The following is a 12,402-nucleotide window of genomic DNA, read 5'->3' as shown; positions in this document are numbered from 1 at the left end:
ACCAAAATAAAAAATCCAGGGCTGAAAGGGTTAAGGCGAAAGCCTTAGGTGCCTCATGAAACGCGAAAATTGACCGGCGTTCCGCGTCGGCGTCCCCCGTCGACGGTGTCAACACGAGTGATGCAAAAAAAATCACCGTCACTTGATGACGTCACATATCGCAAAAATTGTGACGTCATTATGACGTCACGTGACGTAAAGTCCGATGATGATGTCACCACGTGACGTCGTAGCTTCGTCAAAGGTGTCCAGATCACGGAGGCAATGCAAAACCAGGTCAAGTGCCTTCTATCCCGGAGGCAGAGGAAAACCACGTTAGATGCAGAGCGCTTTCAGAGGGTGGCGGGGCAGGATCAATACATCGACTGACAAGAAAAAGAAGATGGCATTCGCCTTCCAGTCGTCTTAGGTTAGTGCATAAGGGACCCCATGAGTTTTGTTTACCGCGATGCAACGACGCAGGACGGCGCAAGACACAAGAAAGCTACTGCGATGTGTCGTGTTCTCTGTCCTCTTGCGTCGTTTCTTCGTACAAAACTTCAGAACATACACGCAATAAGTGCCGGTTATTAGCGCCATTCCATTGTTCCAGAATAGTTTCCATCACGAGTCATTAGCGCCAATTATATTTAGTAGTTAACAAAGTAATTAATATCCTTTATCGAACCGTTAAGCACTCGTGATTTTCGTGTTTGTTGCACCAATCAAATAAATAGGGTCGTCCACGAGTATAAACTTTGTTTCAGCTTTTTTGGAAGCACATGTCTAATATCCCTTCCAGCGGCGGTGTGTATAATTTTACACATCAACTACGGAGGCGCGCCACGCACCGTGTGTTTTCTCAGATGGCTTGAAACGCAGTGTGCGCATTTGTGCGGGCTTCCTGAGTGAACAACTAGCGGTCATTTAACTTGATTGTGCTGCGTATCGCTGCAGAGGATCACTTTGCTAGAGACGTTGCCGTGTTCGACGATCGTTCGGGGTGCCGCGTTCCAGGACCAACGTCAAGAGTACTATTTTTCTTTGCTCGAAACGAATACAACCGAAACACAAACTGGGCCCAATATTTTGGGCCTATTATCTGAGTCTTTTTATGCAAGAATTGAGGCTGACTGATTGCAGGATAATTAGATAATTAATTACATGCTAGTTAAGATTAATTACATAAACTCGCACAAAACAACATATTTCTTCATTTCCTTTGGAACATTCTATCGATAAGCGAGCTGACCGCGCGCTTGAACTCTGCAATTTAAGCTCTTTTGGGACATTCAGAGCCTGAAAATCATGCATCGCATGGGCCACCCTTCAAAAAAAATTTTTTTGGTTTACGGATTGCATCTTTTATCCAATTTCTTTCTGCCTCAGCACGCGTGCAGATCACGCCGATAAAACGGAGATGTGCGATTCATTGACGTAAAGGCTCTATACTAGAAGCTGACTGCAGCAACGCATGCACAAATATCGGAGCATCGCGGTTAAAAATTGCTTCATGCGGATACATATACTAGTGAAAAAATTCAGGAGCCCTTCTACAATAGGGCCGGGGGGGGCAAGCGAAGCTTGTTGGCATGGGCGTCCCTGACGTGCTGCTTTTCTTTCGTGGACCGCATTTTTGTACGCTTAAAAAAATTAAAGCCAGTTACACGCCTGTGAAACTGAGTAAACAGCGGAGATGGCAAGCAAGCCCCACCACCTGGAAAACGCAGATTGAATTCTTTCTTCAACTTCTTCGTTCTGTCACCTTTCTTTATCTCTTTGTACTCTTCTTCTTTTTTTATTGATTATCTCTTTCAATATAGCCCTCTTTCCTCCTTTCCCTCCTCTTAACCCTCACATCACTCCTCCTCATTCTCACTTCTCTTTCCCACCCCTTGCTATAGCGTACAGGGCTACGCTATGGTTCAGGGGCGTAGCCAGAAATTTTTTTCGGGGGGGGGGGGTTCAACCATACTTTATGTATGTTCGTGCGTGCGTTTGTATGTGTGCGTGCCTATATACGCAAGCAAAATTGAAAAATTTCGGGGGGGGGTTGAACCCCCCACCCCCCCCCTTGGCTACGCCCTTGCTATGGTTTACCCGTTCACCCCCTTTTCCTCCTCTTCACACTTACGCCAGCCCTCCTCACCATCAGTTACCCTTCCCATTCCCTGGCTAAACTATGCTATACAAGGCTATGACATGCTTTACCCTCTCCCTTGCTCATTTCCTTCCCCCTCACCTTCACATCGCTTTTCCTCACCCTCACTTCTCTTTACCACCTTCTTGCTTTACTATACTATTCATGGCTATGGTATGCTCCTTGCTAAACTATAATATACAAGGCTATGCCATGCTTTACCCTCTGCCCTCCTTCTTTCCTTCCTCCTAACCTTCACATCACCCCTCCTCGCTCTCATATTCCTCTCCCACCCCAGTGTTATACTATACTATGCATGACTATGTTACGCTAGGGGCTGCTCGGCACATACCCGCTTTCTCCCCTCCTCCTTTCCCTCTGCTCACACTTACATCAGTCCTACTCACCCCCACTTCCCTTTCTCATCCCCTTGCTAAGCTATAATATACAAGGCTATGCAATGTGTTACCCTCTCCCCTCCTCTTTTTCTTCCTCCTCACCTTCACTTCCCTTTCCCACCCCAATGTTATACTATGCTATACGTCGCTATGCTATGCTAGGAGCTGCTTGGCACATACCCGCTTTCTGTGGCTCATACCTGCCGAGTTTTCTGAAACGACGGCCGGTTCAACCTCCGCAGTTAAAAAGTGGCGCAAGGCTGAAACCAACAGCGGAGCTGGGCGGCCTTCCTTGTTTCTCTTTCTTTTTTTTCTTCCTCTCATTCTTGCTTTTTCTCTCTGTTTTTATATCTCTCTTATGTCTCTGCCTCTTTCTATTTCTTTCTTTATCTATCTCGCTCTTTCTATATTTTCTCCGTCTTCCCTTTCTCTCTCTCTCTCTCTATTTCTGGCTTCCTGTTTCTATCTCTTTCTTTCTCTCAATTTCTTTGTATCTCTCTCTTTCTTTCTCTTTTTTGTGTCTGTTCTTATCTCTTTCTCTCTGTCTATTTGTTTCTATGTCTTTGTGTCTTTTTTAACACGAAAGTGTTTTATGCCGGGGTCCACCAAGACTTCAGTGACGTATTTCCGTCACGGAAATGACGTCGAAAAAACTTACACGATCAGATGGCAAAGAAGAAAAGTTCCGTCAACGGGTATCGAACCAACGACCGCTCGGTCCGCAACAACAGATGCCGGGCACGCTATCCACTGCGCCACGGTCACAGACTCTAGAGGCTTTACAAACGCGCCTTTTATATCTAGCACTCTGGCGGTCGGCGGGGTGGTGTTGCCCTCTGGGAGCAAAGTAAAGTGATTCGTCATTAATGTGGCCTCCCCGATTAGCACCTGCAACGCGTTACACGTCCGTCTCATTCGGCACGTTTTCAATAGAAGTTCAATTTTGTCAATTCCTTAACACACCGCGAGGTGGCGACCTTAGCCAAGCGTCATTGACTGGCAGATATATGCGGAAGGGAATGTGAGGCTCTAGGACTAGAATTTAGTGCAACAAAATGTGGATTGATGGTATTCAATGATCACGAAGACCATGTGGTCTTTATACAGGGCCAAAAAATACCGAGGGTAAGCGAGTACAAGTACCTCGGAGTATGGGTAAATGAGGGGGATAGATATATGGAGGTACAAGAGAAAGCATCGGTAGCAAAGGGAAAGAGGAATGCTGCAATTATGAAGCACAGAGCTTTATGGGGATACAATAGGTACGAGGTGCTTCGAGGGCTGTGGAAGGGTGTGATGGTTTCGGGGCTTACATTTGAGAACTCAGTAGTGTGCATGAAGTCAGAGGTACAATCCGGAATGGATGTAAATCAAAGGACGGTGGGCCGCCTCGCGTTGGGCGCTCACGGGAAGACGACAAATGAGGCTGTAAAGGGTGATATGGGATGGACAGGCTTTGAAGTGAGGGAAGCTCAGAGCAAAATGAGATTCGAAGAGAGGCTGAGGAAAATGAAGAACAGTAGATGGGCAGAGAAGGTTTTCAGCAGGGGCGTAGCCAGAAATTTTTTTCGGGGGGGGGGGGGGGGTTCAACCATACATTATGGATGTTCGTGCGTGCGTTTGTATGTGTGCGTGTATATATAAACAAGCAAAACTGAAAAATTTCGGGGGGGGGGGTTTGAACCCCCCAACCCCCCCCCCCCCCCCCCTTGGCTACGCCCCTGGTTTTCAGGTATTTGTATAGAAAAAGCGTTGACTCACAGTGGAGAAAAAGAACTAGGAGGCTCACCAGTAAATATACGGCTGGCAGTGCGGGCGATATGGCAAAAGGAGCATTAAGCGGAAGGTCAGAGAGGCGGAGAGGACTTATTGGATGGCAGCGATGGAAAAGAAGCCGGCTCTGAGTAACTACCGAAAGGGAAAAAACGAAATAAGGAGGGAAAGGTTTTATGATAATTCAAGGGCAAGCGCTTTACTGTTTGAAGCAAGGTCGGGCTGCCTTAGAACGCGTAGTTATAAAGCGAGATTCAGTAACGAAGAAGAATAATGTACATGCTGCGGGGGAACTAAGGAAACGATGGAACATGTACTGAGTGAATGTGGCGATATTCACCCAGGTATACGTGTGGGCACGAGTCTACATGAAGCCTTGGATTTTAGGGACAACAATGGAATGCTGCACACGTCCGCGATAGAAATAAGTAAGAGACGGTTAGAGTATTGGTGGCAGAAAAGTAGAGATAAAGAACAAAAATAAATAATGGGGGAAAAATAAGGTCATTCTGCCTTAAGAGGCAGAGAGATGGACCGTGAATTTATATTGTTTTGGTATAATAACATAGATTTAATCAATGTAGATAAGGTATTAGGCCAACATGAAACAAGGAAGCTTTTTCTTTTTTTTTTCCCTTCGAGCCTGGTGGCAGACATGTCACCGCCCCGTTTTAAAGGGGACGCTCATAGCATCCATCCATCCATCCATAAAAGCGTCGGCCTCGCTCACACCTCTGCGATGCGCGCCTGCCGCACCTGGCTGTAACGCCGCGTTCCAAACTCACGCGCTCGCTCCTAGAAAAATCGCGGCCGGGCTACCGGAGCGGCACGACGCGCTCTGCGTTTCTCTCTAGTCTGGCCGTGTTGTTCAATCACATTTTAACATGCCGCGGGATGGCGACCAAGTTGTGCGTTCAATATGCGACGCTTTTCTGGCTATCACATCTCGTTCTCTGATTGCGCTTTCCCTTTTTTTGTTAATTACTACAGCTGCCACAAGGGTTTGTTTAATCATTTAGCAGGGACGTTAGTCGTCGGGATGGAGATGTACCACCAATCGTCAAAGTGGGCACATCCACGTTAAAGGGTGCTATAGCTACCAGACATCAATGTACATTGTGCAAACTCTCTGATATCAATGTAGAGTAAACATTCAGTTACTTCTGCAAAGGCACGATTTACTTTCGTGTTATTCCGATTCCTACGTCGGAGGAATCCACCATGTTTTCTCTCTTCCTTCTCTTCCTTTTGCTCTCTCTTTACTCGTTCTCTCGCCCATCCGAATTATTGCATCCCACGCCGGACAAATCGGCGCAGCAGGAGAGCGCGCGCCGGGCGCACGTGTTAGAATTCTAGTTCGGGGAGCGAAGTAGAAGAGGACGATGAGAGCGCGTGCAGTTCATGATGATGATAGTTTCTTGCAGGGAGTCGGAACGGAACGAAAACCGAAATCGAAAAAAAAAACGATATTTTTGACCGGAACGAAAACGTAACCGAAACTTTATTATTTCGTTCCGGAGTGAAACCGAAATTTTTTCAACGTTTTTCGGTTCGCGAGAAAACTTCGCAATCCGGAACAACTGAGGTCATGCAACGTGAGCAGTTATGCATATCTCAGGGTGCAGTATTAGCGCGTACCTCAGGCAGAAATTCCAAAGCAAAGATATGTTGAAATTGTGCGAAAAACGAAAACAGTGGCAACCAGAGATGTTTATATTAGCGCAAGTTGACTTTCGCGCGCCTGTCACGCAGGCCAAATTGGAGAGGGCATTGTCGACGCTGAAGTTTGTTACAGCGAAAGCTGTTATGAGATCACAACAGCTGACTTTGGCACCATAGTTGTCCGCCGCCGCCGGTGTCCGTGACCGCTATCTCGTGATATAAGGAAAAATTAAATGAGAAACAAATTTGTAGGATCGGATGGGATTTTAACCCGCGCCCTCTGTGTGGCAGTCGGGTCTTCCACCACAGTGCCACGCTGGTGCTTGTAACTCCTTCACAAAAACACTCTATGCAGGCGTCATGTCGGGCAAGGAATCGCGTTAACATATGTAATATCCGCCTCGTGCATCGGTATGGTGGCGCCACCGCTCGGCTCAGGCGGTTGTGCCCTCTCACAAACCCCCACAGGATCCCATGCATTTTCAATGAAGTTGAAACAACTTTATTGAGTAGTAGGGAAGGGGGAAAGGGAGCCAGGACATGGGGGGATGCTAGGTCGGGGCCCAAGGGGCCGCGGCTGTCGCCGTCCATTCCGCCAGCCTGGACTGAGTGGCCTGCTCTGGACATCGCAACGTTTTTTCCCACTCTTCAGGTGAGGGGGGCAGTTGCAGGAGCTCTTTAGGGGGCGGGTGGCGGTCGCATCCCCATAGAATGTGGTCCTGTCCCGCCTGAGCTAGGCCGCAATACGTACACGACGAGACGCTGTCATCCCTCAGGATGGCCGCCAGTCTCCTGGGGCTGAGCACACTGCGCATTTGAACTCTGCGCAAGGCCACGGCCTGGTGTCTTTCTAGGCCTAGACCTCGATTCCGCGCCAGGCCACCACCGCTCCCTAAACGTAAACCGCTACCGAAGCTTCCGCCGGCGGATTACAAGGTCATCATCCGACCACAAACAGCAGCCAGTCTGCTACACCACGGTGCGACAGAACTTTTTAAAGCAGTCTGCGCTGCGGCGCAGGTGAACCCCACGGAAGTCGTCGCCGAAGACCAGCTCCGGTTACACCCTACGAACAATACGGCGCTGATCAGCACCCCGTCCCTGGATAGGACAGGCAGGTACATAAAATTACAAGTTGTCAAAATCGGCCAACAAGAAATCCAAGTTTTTGCTTACGCTCCACCAAAGGGATACTGTATCACGCTTGTTCTGACGAAGATGATGCAGCTATCTTGAATAAACTACGTGCCAGAAATAAGGGCATCGATATCGTCGGAGCTCGGCGCCTGGGGAAGTCCAGGCATATTGTGACGATATTTGCCGGTGCCGACCGGCCGCCCTACGCAAGATACTGGGGCGCCACGTACGTCGTATACCCTTTCCGGGATCGCATCGAAGCCTGTTACAACTGTCGGAAAGTAGGCCACCGAACGGATGTGTGTCCTCAACAAAGACAGGCAAGATGCAAGAGATGTGAAGATGAGACGCATGCCACGCCGGAGTGGGGCACCAAGCCCACATGCCTAGCTCGGTGCATAGTATGGAAGGGTGGGCACCCCACCGGTGGCAGGAACTGCAAGTTCAAGTACTATTCTCAAGTACAGCAACATAACAACAACAGCAAGAACAGCACAGGGACCAAGGGCACGACCGTCGTCATCGGTCAACAACAAGGCGGTGACCAGGAGAACACAACCCGCATCACCTCGGCTACCCAGCCGAACTCGCAGAGCACGGGTTACAGGGACGCGGTACGAGGCACTCCACTGACGGAGGCGTCGCAAGCCCGTCAAGAAAACGCAACTGTGCTGCAGCAGGCTCCATCAGGCTCCAGAGAGCACTCGTCCAGCAGAGGAAGGGCTGCAGCACATGGTCACTACACCAGCCATGGCCACGGGACCAGCCAAGGCCAAGGGACTACCCGATCGGACCCTGGCGGAGAAGTCAGCGAAATGGTGAGGGGGTTAGTTGCAGAAGTTAAGGAGCTCAAAAAACAATTAGAAGCTGCTAATAATAAGATTCGAGCGCTGGAAAATCCCACGCCCGCTCGGCTAACGCTTGCAGCTAGAGAAACGGCCGCATACGTACACAGGAACGCGGAGTCGAGTATGGAGGTAGATCATGCACGTAATCCTAAAAGAAAATTAATCGACGAGAGTGAACCCGCCGAAGAACCAGCAAGCGATCTCAAACAACGAGTCGAAACAGTAGAACAAACAATATCAAGCCTGGCGAAAAGCATAGACGAAAGATTCAACGTTATGCAGTGTGCAATGCAAGAAACGCTGAAGACGTTCCACGACATGCTCAAAAACGAAATACGCAACATGATACCCACATTAGGCAACAACATAGAGGCACCGTCAACCTCGCTACCTCTAGTCATCGCGTCTGCAAATCAAACAGGGGGACCTCAAAACGGACGCGGCATTCCCAACGGTGCGGCCGACACCAGGTCCACAGTATACCACAAAAATGATGGAAGAACAAGTTAGAATAATTCAGTGGAACTGCAGATCGTTTGCCAAAAAGAGAGCAGCGCTGCAGTTCGCAATGACGGACCTCAACCCTAAGATCGATGTCATCGCGTTACAAGAAACAGAATCGGCTGTCAAAATTACCGGCTATACCAGCTTTAATGAGCTCCCGACAAGCAACAAATCGAACGTAAGAACAGCTATTGCAGTACATCGTAACATTGCTGCAATGCAAATCGACTTGGAAATAGAAAATCTGCACTACACTTTTGTTCAACTCATGCCCAAGAACAGAAAGTATAAATGCATCTATATACTTAACGTATATAGCCCGCCAAAATGCAGTACTATCCCCTTCCCAACAATCATGCGAAAAGTGAGGAAACAAGCAGGAGAAGCCCAGGTTGTCATTCTGGGAGACTTTAATGCAAGTCATACCATGTGGGGCTACCCCCGTAACACCAAGAAGGGCGTCTCGATAGCAAATGGGGCCAACAACCACGGCTTGACCCTGCTCACAGATCCTTCACAGCCGACAAGAATTGGCAACAGCGTGACACGAAACACCACTCCCGATCTGACCTTTGTCCGAAAAGTGGAGGGAGCGACATGGTCCAACACAGGACTCAATTTGAGCAGTGATCACTATGTCCTGGACATCAGAATACCTGCGGCGGGATACAGTAAAAAGAAGAAACATATCAAACATACCAAGTGGGACCTTTTTCGATTTAAACGGAACCATCAGGCTGTCACAAAAATTGAAGACTTAAACGAATGGACAACGCAGCTCCTCCAGGACGCCGAAGAGTTCACGACCGACGCGCTCGCCGAAGAGGATGGCCCCAGACCTGACGCTAAGCTGATCACGCTTTTGGAAAACCAGCAAACTCTCCAAGCGGAATGGCTGAAGCGCAAACATGACCGTCAACTTAAACTAGCCCTGGCTCAAGCTGAAACGGAAGTACAAAAATACTCTCAAGAGTTACGTTCGGCTCAGTGGATGCAGCTGTGCAACAGGCTAAACGGTCAGCTCGGCTCGAAGAACCCCTGGTTCTTGTTTCGTCATTTGCTGGATCCCGACAACAGCAAAGGGGCAACTGCCAAAAAGGTCAGCCAGCTTCTCCGGATGCATCCGGCGTCGGATCAAGAGATCATACAAGAGCTCACCAGCCGCTATTTTAATACGGAAACAGATGATCTTGCGTACGCAGAATACAGTGGCGAAGCAAATGAGAACATAGATTCTGATATCACCGAGGCTGAGGTCAGAGCTGCGCTCGCCGATCTAAAAACCACCTCGGCGGCTGGGCCGGACGGCATTACTAATAAAATGCTGCGCAACCTCGACGACCAGTCGATAAAAAACCTAACCGACCTATTCAATCATGTTTGGCGCACCGGTGAACTTCCACAGACGTGGAAAGAAGCCGCCGTAGTCTTCATTCCAAAACCAGGGAAAAAGCTGCAACTTGAGAATCTACGTCCAATCTCGCTTACGTCGTGCCTGGGCAAAGCACTAGAACATGTGGTTCTGACACGCCTCATCGAGCATGTTGATGAACACCAGCTATTTCCGCCCACCCTGTTTGGCTTTCGGCAAGCTATGTCCACGCAAGATATTATGTGGATGCTCAAAAGGGACGTGGTGGACGCAGGCATTCCAGGAGCAGTACGCACAATACTCGGGCTCGACGTGCACAGGGCGTTCGATAACGTCAAACACGAGGCCACACTCAGAAACCTATCGAATATGAACGTTGGGGCACGAGCGCACAAGTACATTATCGCATTCCTTAGGGACCGGACTGCCACCTTCAGCATCGGAGGCATCAACAGCCCCCTGCTCAATCTTGGTGCTAGAGGTACGCCCCAAGGGGCTGTACTATCCCCATTTCTTTTCAACTGTGCAATGAGGAATCTACCCAAAGAACTTGACAAGATCTCGCTCATCCGCCATGCCATCTACGCGGACGATGTGACTATTTGGACAAGGCAAGGCAATGCCGAAGCCGTCAGAGGAGCACTGCAAGAAGCGGCCAACACTGTACAAGCCTATGTGGACGGCAATGGACTAAAATGCTCCTCCGCCAAGTCAGAACTGTTTATTGCTGGCAAAACAACACCGGCAGTCAGAAGTGCACTACAGATCATAGTCAACAGAGAAGTAGTACCCCAGGTCCAGACCATCAGGGTATTGGGACTCTTCCTAGAAGAGAAGAACAGTTGCAAAGAAACATTGAAAAGACTGGAAAGCACATCTCGCCAGGTCACGGGCCTGCTGCGACGCATTACTGGCCGCAAGTTCGGACTCAAAGAGAAAGAAGCATGCAAGCTAATACAGGCATACTTTGTTTGTAGGATCGCATACACTTGTCCTTTCCTTCGGCTACGAAAGACGGACATCGCAAAGATAGACTCTCTATTGCGTTCAGTCTACAGAGTGGCCACCGGACTCCCTACATGGGCGAGCAACGAAAGAATGATGCAATTAGGCCTCCAAAACACCGTCAGCGAAATCATTGAAGCGCAACGAGCTGCGCAATGGTGGAGGCTGTCATGCACGCAACAAGGGCACGACATCTTGCAACTGATGAATCTTCCGCCCCTCACAGGGACCACAAAGAGAGTGAAAATAGTAAAAGCGATAAGGAACAAACTGATAATTCAACCGCTGCCAAAGAACATGGGAGAGCACAACAAAGAACGCCGACGCGCGCGCGCTGAGTCCCTATGGAAGACTCTGGCAGACAAACCGGCCGCGTATGTGGACGCCTCCCCTATAGGACACGACAAATACGCCATAGCTGCTGTGGACGGAACGGGAAGAATCCTGAGCACCGAGGAAATCACAGCTACGTCTGTCCTGGAGGCGGAGGAGGCCGCCATCGCCATGGCAACGGCTATCGAAGGGACGCTCTTCATCGTGTCTGACTCCATGTCAGCTATTAGAAGCTTTAGGTCAGGACAAGTGAGCGAAACCGCGGCAAGAAAACTGCAAGAGCCAGCGGTGAGCATTAGGCTTCTCTGGGTCCCCAGCCATGAGGGAAACCCCGGCAACGAAGCTGCCCACCTCGCAGCCCGCGCAAATACAAACCGGGCAGAGGTGCAGCTTCATCCGGCAAACCCTGAAGAGGCATCAACAAGTTATGGAGATCGCCTCCGTCGACAAAGAGAGGAGTGAAGTTTGCGATTCCGTTGCGCAAAAACAAACTAGCGCCATCTCTCGACAATACGCCACACCGACAACGCAACACCACGGCCGGGCTAGACGGCACGGCCGTGGCTAGACGGCACAGCCCGGCCGTGGCAACACGTCCTCTTGCTTCCACCGACTGGCCATGCTCCAAGCTAACTCCTCTCTCCACTTTCTTTTATTTCTTTCGGTGGCCGTGAGAGCGCGCGCTCTGCACTGTGGAGTAGCGCACCCGACAAGACCGGCTGGGCTCGTCGCTTTCGTCGCGTCTTCCTTGAAAGTTGGAACGTTAATATTGTGTTAAGGCGGTGGCCACACGCCGGACGATGAGCCCTGATTTCGTTCAGCTGCCATCTCATCAACAGCAATGTTTCAGACGCCTCAGCTGTGTACTTTTGTCCGTTGGTTGCTGGACAAGATGGCCTCCTGCAAGACCGCGTTTTTCCAAGTCAGCTGTGTGTGTAGTTCTCGGCGTCGTAGCAGTTTGATGACGCGAGGACGTCAACTGGTGCTACATCGTGGGAACCGCTGAAGTGACTGCAAGCTTGACGACATTGTGCCAGAATGTCCTAGCGTACTGTACGCGCACGATTGTGCTACACTTAAAATACCGCGCTTGGCCTCGCGCGTCAACCTGGTACGCCTGTGTGCAACAAGTGTGTTGTTATCGTTGTTGCGTCGATTAATATTGAATTGCAATTGGAATACTGTTTTTGCAAAGGTGAGTGAAGCTGTAAGTAGTTGCCCTTCTCTATGCTCGCTACTCCTCGAACATTA

This window comes from Rhipicephalus sanguineus, chromosome 4 (genome assembly GCF_013339695.2).
Source record: "Rhipicephalus sanguineus isolate Rsan-2018 chromosome 4, BIME_Rsan_1.4, whole genome shotgun sequence".
Lineage (NCBI taxonomy): Eukaryota > Metazoa > Arthropoda > Arachnida > Ixodida > Ixodidae > Rhipicephalus > Rhipicephalus sanguineus.
The sequence above is the reverse complement of the archived record's forward strand: the minus strand, read 5'-3'. Positions refer to the sequence as shown.